The sequence below is a fragment of the Borostomias antarcticus genome (genome assembly GCF_949987555.1).
Source record: "Borostomias antarcticus genome assembly, chromosome: 8".
Classification (NCBI taxonomy): Eukaryota; Metazoa; Chordata; class Actinopteri; order Stomiiformes; family Stomiidae; genus Borostomias; species Borostomias antarcticus.
Genome location: NC_140241.1, coordinates 20,577,942 through 20,584,280, shown reverse-complemented (window position 1 = coordinate 20,584,280; position 6,339 = coordinate 20,577,942).

The window sequence follows — 6,339 nt, the reverse complement described above, 5'->3', positions numbered from 1 at the left end:
ACACCACACACACAAAAATGTCATAATATTGGTAGGTTTATCATCCACGTAGGTGCGGTGGCCAATAGCATACGCTACAATACTACATACCGTAACCAACAAAAGACATGACCCATGCGTTTCTCCATTTTAAACAAGTGCACAGTAAACCTGTCGTCCCCCACCCACAGGGTTGGGGAGTAACGGATTACATGTAACGCCGTTACGTAATCAGATTACAAAAAAACAGTAACTGTAATCCGTTACAGTACAATTTAAAATATGTAATCTAGATTACAGTTACATTTGCATAGTAACGGGGATTACAGGCGTGATTACAATCACCCCTCGCCTCCTCATCAGTTTTACAAAATATCTTAAAATAAAAAAAAAGAAGTAGGCTAGTAATACCAATTGCGCGCAGCGCGCCAACAAGATTCCCACTGATGTGCTCGTTGGACCACAGCTGCCAGACAGACAGCGAGCAGCACGGGCATCATGGCAGAAATACCGCAATGTGCATTAAAATCCTGGAAATACCAGCATTTTTTTTATTTACCTGTCACAGAACCACAACAATATTACAGCACAGTGTAAACTATGCCTCCCAGCCACCTGCCTCGATGGCCAAGGACTCAATGTCCAACCTGAAAAAACATTTGCCGGTAAGTTAACGTTAGCTAATGTCAAACGTTAGGGTAGCTAACGTTAACCTTACTTCCACTGACAGCTAAATTAGCTAGCAGTAGGCTTCTACAGTAGCACTAATGTTCAACCAGAAAACCAGACCCAAGCGCCCATTCAGATTATTTTCACTCAATAGTGCCTGTCGGTGTTATGGTGCGTTCGTTTGTGGTCGGAGGTGGCAAGTCGCAAGTGGCAAAATACCTACCTCCGACCTGTGTGCATTCGAGCTATAGCGAATGATACAATGATGTTATGATATGATATTGACATCAGCCGGCAACTGGAGGCTGAGAAACATATCCGAATTTGCGACGAGGAAGTGCGAGTTCATGCAGCGTTTTATTTAATCATTCCTAGTAGCAAGTCGCAATTTGCCACCTCCCAGTTATAAACGAACGCACCATTATTCAAGACCTATAACTAACTGCCTGGGAAAACTGGTCAGTGGGTGCTTTATCCATAATATATAAGGCTGTGTGTCCACTGGCAAGCTGTATAGCTGAATAGCGCCAATCACAGCTGCTTAGAATGCATTAGAGCTGGAGTTTAGAGCTGGCTCCGACGTTTACACCTAACGTTAGCTACATTAGCAACAAGTGTCGTGTTTTGCAGACTGCAATTAACTAGCCAAGGCAAGATGACACGCACCCTAACCTCTTGGCATTAACACTTGCTCTAACTGTGCGGGCGCTGGGCAACTGCTGTTTAGCTATGTTGTCAGCTCTAGAACACAGAAAAATAATAAATAATGTAGGATTTCTGGTGAAATACACAGTACATTTTATATCTGGTGAAATACACAGTACATTTTATTTAAAGTAATCCAAAAGTAACTGAAAGTAATCCCTTACTTTACTTTTAAATTGTGGTATTCGGATTACGTTACTGACTACAATTTTTCACAAGTAACTTGTAACTGTAAGGGATTACTTTTTAAAAGTAACCTTCCCAACCCTGCCCACCCATGATGGATGTTGTCATGTACAGTAGTGACCAGCAGTAGTCACAACACGGCATTGACCTCAAGATGCAGTGTGTGTCGATACAAATGTATTGATGCTTGCGTCAATTTGGCAAAAAACATGTGATTATTCGAATAAAGCTTTGTATGTCACACAAGCACTCGACTCCATGTCGACCTCTGACCCCTATTGAACAACCCTACTAACACAGTATGTAAAGCTGACGGGACACATTGGTCGCAGTTTGGTAAATTTGCGACGGTACCAACAGCGGACCTAGCTGACACCTAGCTGACACTTGCCTTTTCAGTCGCAAAATAACCAAAATAGCCGTCCTCAAGTACACTGTAAGGGAACGTAGCCGCCACTGCTGCTTAAATCCGTAACTACGATGTAATTAAATAACGTGACAATGCTGTTACATTACAGTCCCAATCTGACTTTATTGGAAATGTGTCACAGTGGGTCAGAACATTTGTAAATTACTTATATTAAATGACTTGTAAATTAAATTACTATATAAATTACTTATATACTTATACTTAAATAAATTTTGAAGTCATACAGTTACAGAATTGTAATAATGAGGAGAAATCCTGCATGTCTGTTTTGTGTGTAATTTCTAATTTACAGTTAATATTAACACTAAAGATTTGCAGTCTAGGCCTAATAAAAATAATGATTAAAAATATGCCTACGAATAAAGTCCTAATTTTGCAACCTAAATGTGAGCAATGAACGCTGAGCAGTGAACGTAAAACAAAGAATGCAAGGCATTGGGCTACTTTCTTAGGTGACACAATTGAAGAACTATCCTTCATGACCATAGGTGAGGGTGGGGACGAAGATAGACCGGTAGATCGAGAGCTTTGCCTTTTGGCTCAGCTCTCTTTTCATCACAATCATTTATCATTTATATGTCTGCTATTTTATTATTATTATCATTTACATTTAGCCTATAGGGAGGGAAAGTGAAAACATGCGCCCCTAGCGGATTTGTTCCTATAGGAGAGGAGTTTCAATGTAAACTCCCATAGACCGGATTTTCTAATAATTACTACGAAGCCATTTCGGTGAAGTTATCAAAACAAAAAATTCTGTTTGTCTTTACAGTAATAACCTACTAACTGTGAGAATTTCAAACAGTATTTCGCCTTCTTTCAAATTTTCGAAATTGCTCCATTCCTCCAGTCAAAGTCAATGGAATTTAAGAAAATATTTTCATAATTCGGATTGTGATTGAAAATCAACTATGATCACCAGAATCAATAATGTTTGTCTCCAAGTATTTGCCGTTTAAGGCATTCTACTAACCTTTCGGTGTCGACCAAGATATGAATTTTCATATGGAATTTCCCTCACATAAATGGAATGGGCCTTCCAACTGAAGCATTGCAAGAGCTGAGCAATTGCTTGCAGAAGTATGATGAAAGAGCCACTGCTGGAAGACTGCAGGCTGAACTGTCAAGCCTAGCCAACCATTGGAAAAGACTTAAAATGCCCCAGTTGAATGCATACAATGTCAGGACAACCAGTGGGGAGGATGAAAGAGAAGAAGATGACCTGGAGCTAGAGAACAAGAGTTGCAACTCCTGTAAAAACTGTCCAGTTTGTGTGTATCTTATCTTGTCACAGTACAACTTGCTGACTGATGCCTATCATGTCATTGGATTGGGCTACAAGTTCCTCCTAACATTGTCATTCAGTCAAGTCGCCTGAGAGGACCTTCTCAACTCTAAAATATGTGAAGAATCGACTGAGGAGCACCCTGACCCAGGAGCATCTGGAGGCATTCATGCTCATGTGCACAGAGAAGGAGATTCTAATGGCTCTGGACACTGATGGAGTGATTGACAGGGTCGCAGAGACAAGTGGCCAGCTGCGACGCCTGCTGGTGATGTAAGGTAGGACACCCTCTATTTATTGTGGGTTTCTGAGAAGGTATAAGCCTGTATGCCTTCAAGTTGGTTGTTTTAATCTCTGAATATTAGTATTGAATTGACTGATGTATTTGTATAATAATAAGTCAGTGTTTTTGTATAGTGTTGAAGCATATAGAGGATTATAGGTAGATATGCACGGGCCAGTGTGTGGGCCAGATTGTGGGCCGGTGTGTGGGCCAGATTGTGGGCCGGTGTGTGGGCCAGTGTGCGGGCCAGTGCCAGATTGTGGGCCGGTGTGTGGGCCAGTGTGCGGGCCAGTGCCAGATTGTGGGCCAGTGTGCGGGCCAGTGCCAGATTGTGGGCCGGTGCGCCTGAATTTGTGTCCCAATTCGCCCCTGCTCTGCTCTCTCTGTTCTCTGGTGACTCTGTTCTCTGGTGACTCTGTTCTCTGGTGACTCTGTTCTCTGGTGACTCTGTTCTCTGGTGACTGTTCTCTGGTGACTCTGTTCTCTGGTGACTCTGCTCTCTGGTGACTCTGCTCTCTGGTGACTCTGCTCTCTGGTGACTCTGTTCTCTGGTGACTCTGTTCTCCTGTGACTCTGCTCTCTGGTGACTCTGCTCTCTGGTGACTCTGCTCTCTGGTGACTCTGTTCTCTGGTGACTCTGTTCTCTGGTGACTCTGGTGACTCTGTTCTCCGGTGACTCTGTTCTCTGGTGACTGTTCTCTGGTGACTCTGTTCTCTGGTGACTCTGCTCTCTGGTGACTCTGCTCTCTGGTGACTCTGCTCTCTGGTGACTCTGTTCTCTGGTGACTCTGCTCTCTGGTGACTCTGTTCTCTGGTGACTCTGTTCTCTGGTGACTCTGCTCTCTGGTGACTCTGCTCTCTGGTGACTCTGTTCTCTGGTGACTGTTCTCTGGTGACTCTGTTCTCCGGTGACTCTGTTCTCTGGTGACTGTTCTCTGGTGACTCTGTTCTCTGGTGACTCTGCTCTCTGGTGACTCTGCTCTCTTGTGACTCTGCTCTCTGGTGACTCTGTTCTGAACATGTCACGTTGTTCATAAGTCGCTGCCGCGTGCTAAAGACGCACGTGATGACGTGGGCAAGAACTTCCGTAATAAACGTACTTGGCTGAGACTTGATCTACACGTGAGCAGCAAGTACCGTCGTAGACTGACTTGGCTGAGACTAGATCTACAGGTATTTATATGACTTGGTCTGCACGTCTTTTTTGCACGGTGCAGATATGGTCACTTACTTACTAAACCCTGACCACTGGCTTTATTTAGCATTTGCAGTACAAAATGAATTAATGCTATATGGGTATATGGCAGCAAGCATTATGATACAAACTAAGATGAGACTGAACACCATTAACAGTTTAGAACATTTTATTTGGCAAACAAAAGTGCATTGCAAAACAAAAAATTAAAAGTATACATATTTACAAGGATGAGGTTTACACATTACGCATAGCCAGAAAGTATGTACAAGCTCTGGCTAGCAACCCATTATCTGACAATTGCAAAAGTTCTAAAAACAAAAATGAAACAAAGTGCGCATTCTGTGGCAGGCAGACCGGGAACAGACCGTTGTATCCCACAAAAAAAAGGCTAAAATTTACAAAAACTATTTATAAAAAAGGCATCCATCCTGACGGGCAGGGAAGGGAGGTCTAGGGAGACGGGCTGGGCTGGAGGTCACCCTCATCTGAATCGAGGGTCTGGGCAGAAGAGGTCATCCTCATCAGAATACTCTGCTGTGGTCAGACGCGCTGTAGTCAGACGGGCTACGGTCAGGGCTGGAGCTGCGGTCAGGGCTGGAGCTGCGGTCTGGGCTGGAGCTGCGGTCAGGGCTGGAGCTACGGTCAGAGCTGGAGCTACGGTCAGGGCTGGAGCTACGGTCAGGGCTGGAGCTGCGGTCAGGGCTGGAGCTGCGGTCAGGGCTGGAGCTGCGGTCAGGGCTGGAGCTGCGGTCTGGGGCTGGAGCTGCGGTCAGGGCTGGAGCTACGGTCTGGGGCTGCGGAGGTCAGCTGGGCTGGAGCAGAGGACATAATGAAATGGCTGTAAACGCAAGTCGCATAGTAAAAAGTAATCATTTACTTTACACTTCCCTGCAAAAATAAGGAACAAAGTTCTGCCCTGCAGTTACTCACCATCTTCCTTTGATGCTCCTTGTCCTTCAGCTGATCCTTCAAGACCACCTCTGTTTTTGCAGGGTCCAGTGCATCCAGTACTGCTCCCCGTGCAACCCCATCAGACTCCCCGGATAGTCTCTGTGCTAGCTCCCTCAGACTCTGCATGAGCTCAAGAGCATGCTGGTCAAGATGGACAACTGCTGATACACCATCCTCTGGAAATCTGGATATTAACACAGATGTTGCTATAAGTAATTGTACTGTCACATAATGGAAATTTAAATCAAAGTGTATCCCTGCATTCAACATGAAGTAGTTTACAAAATTCTGCATACCAGCACATGCAGAGCTTGATGGCAGAGGGGTAAGCGGGGGGCTCCGGAAAGACGTGGAGGGCAATACTGCTTGAGCTGTTGGTCTCACAGGCATGAATCAATGAAGCATGCATCACAGACTAACTGAAAACCAAAAAGTATAAAGGGATTAGCAGGAAACTAGGTGCTGGCGGCGTAGGGCTTCTGGCATAAGGGGAAGAATCAACTAGTCATGAAACAGGTAGACATGTCAGACCCTTACCTGGTCTGGCCGGGGTGCTAATCTCCGATGGATGCTGCTTGTGCCTGGAGGTCAGACGGGCTGAAGGGCCTGGCTCACAGGGCCATCGCTCACAGCGCCTTAGCTCTAAGGGCCTG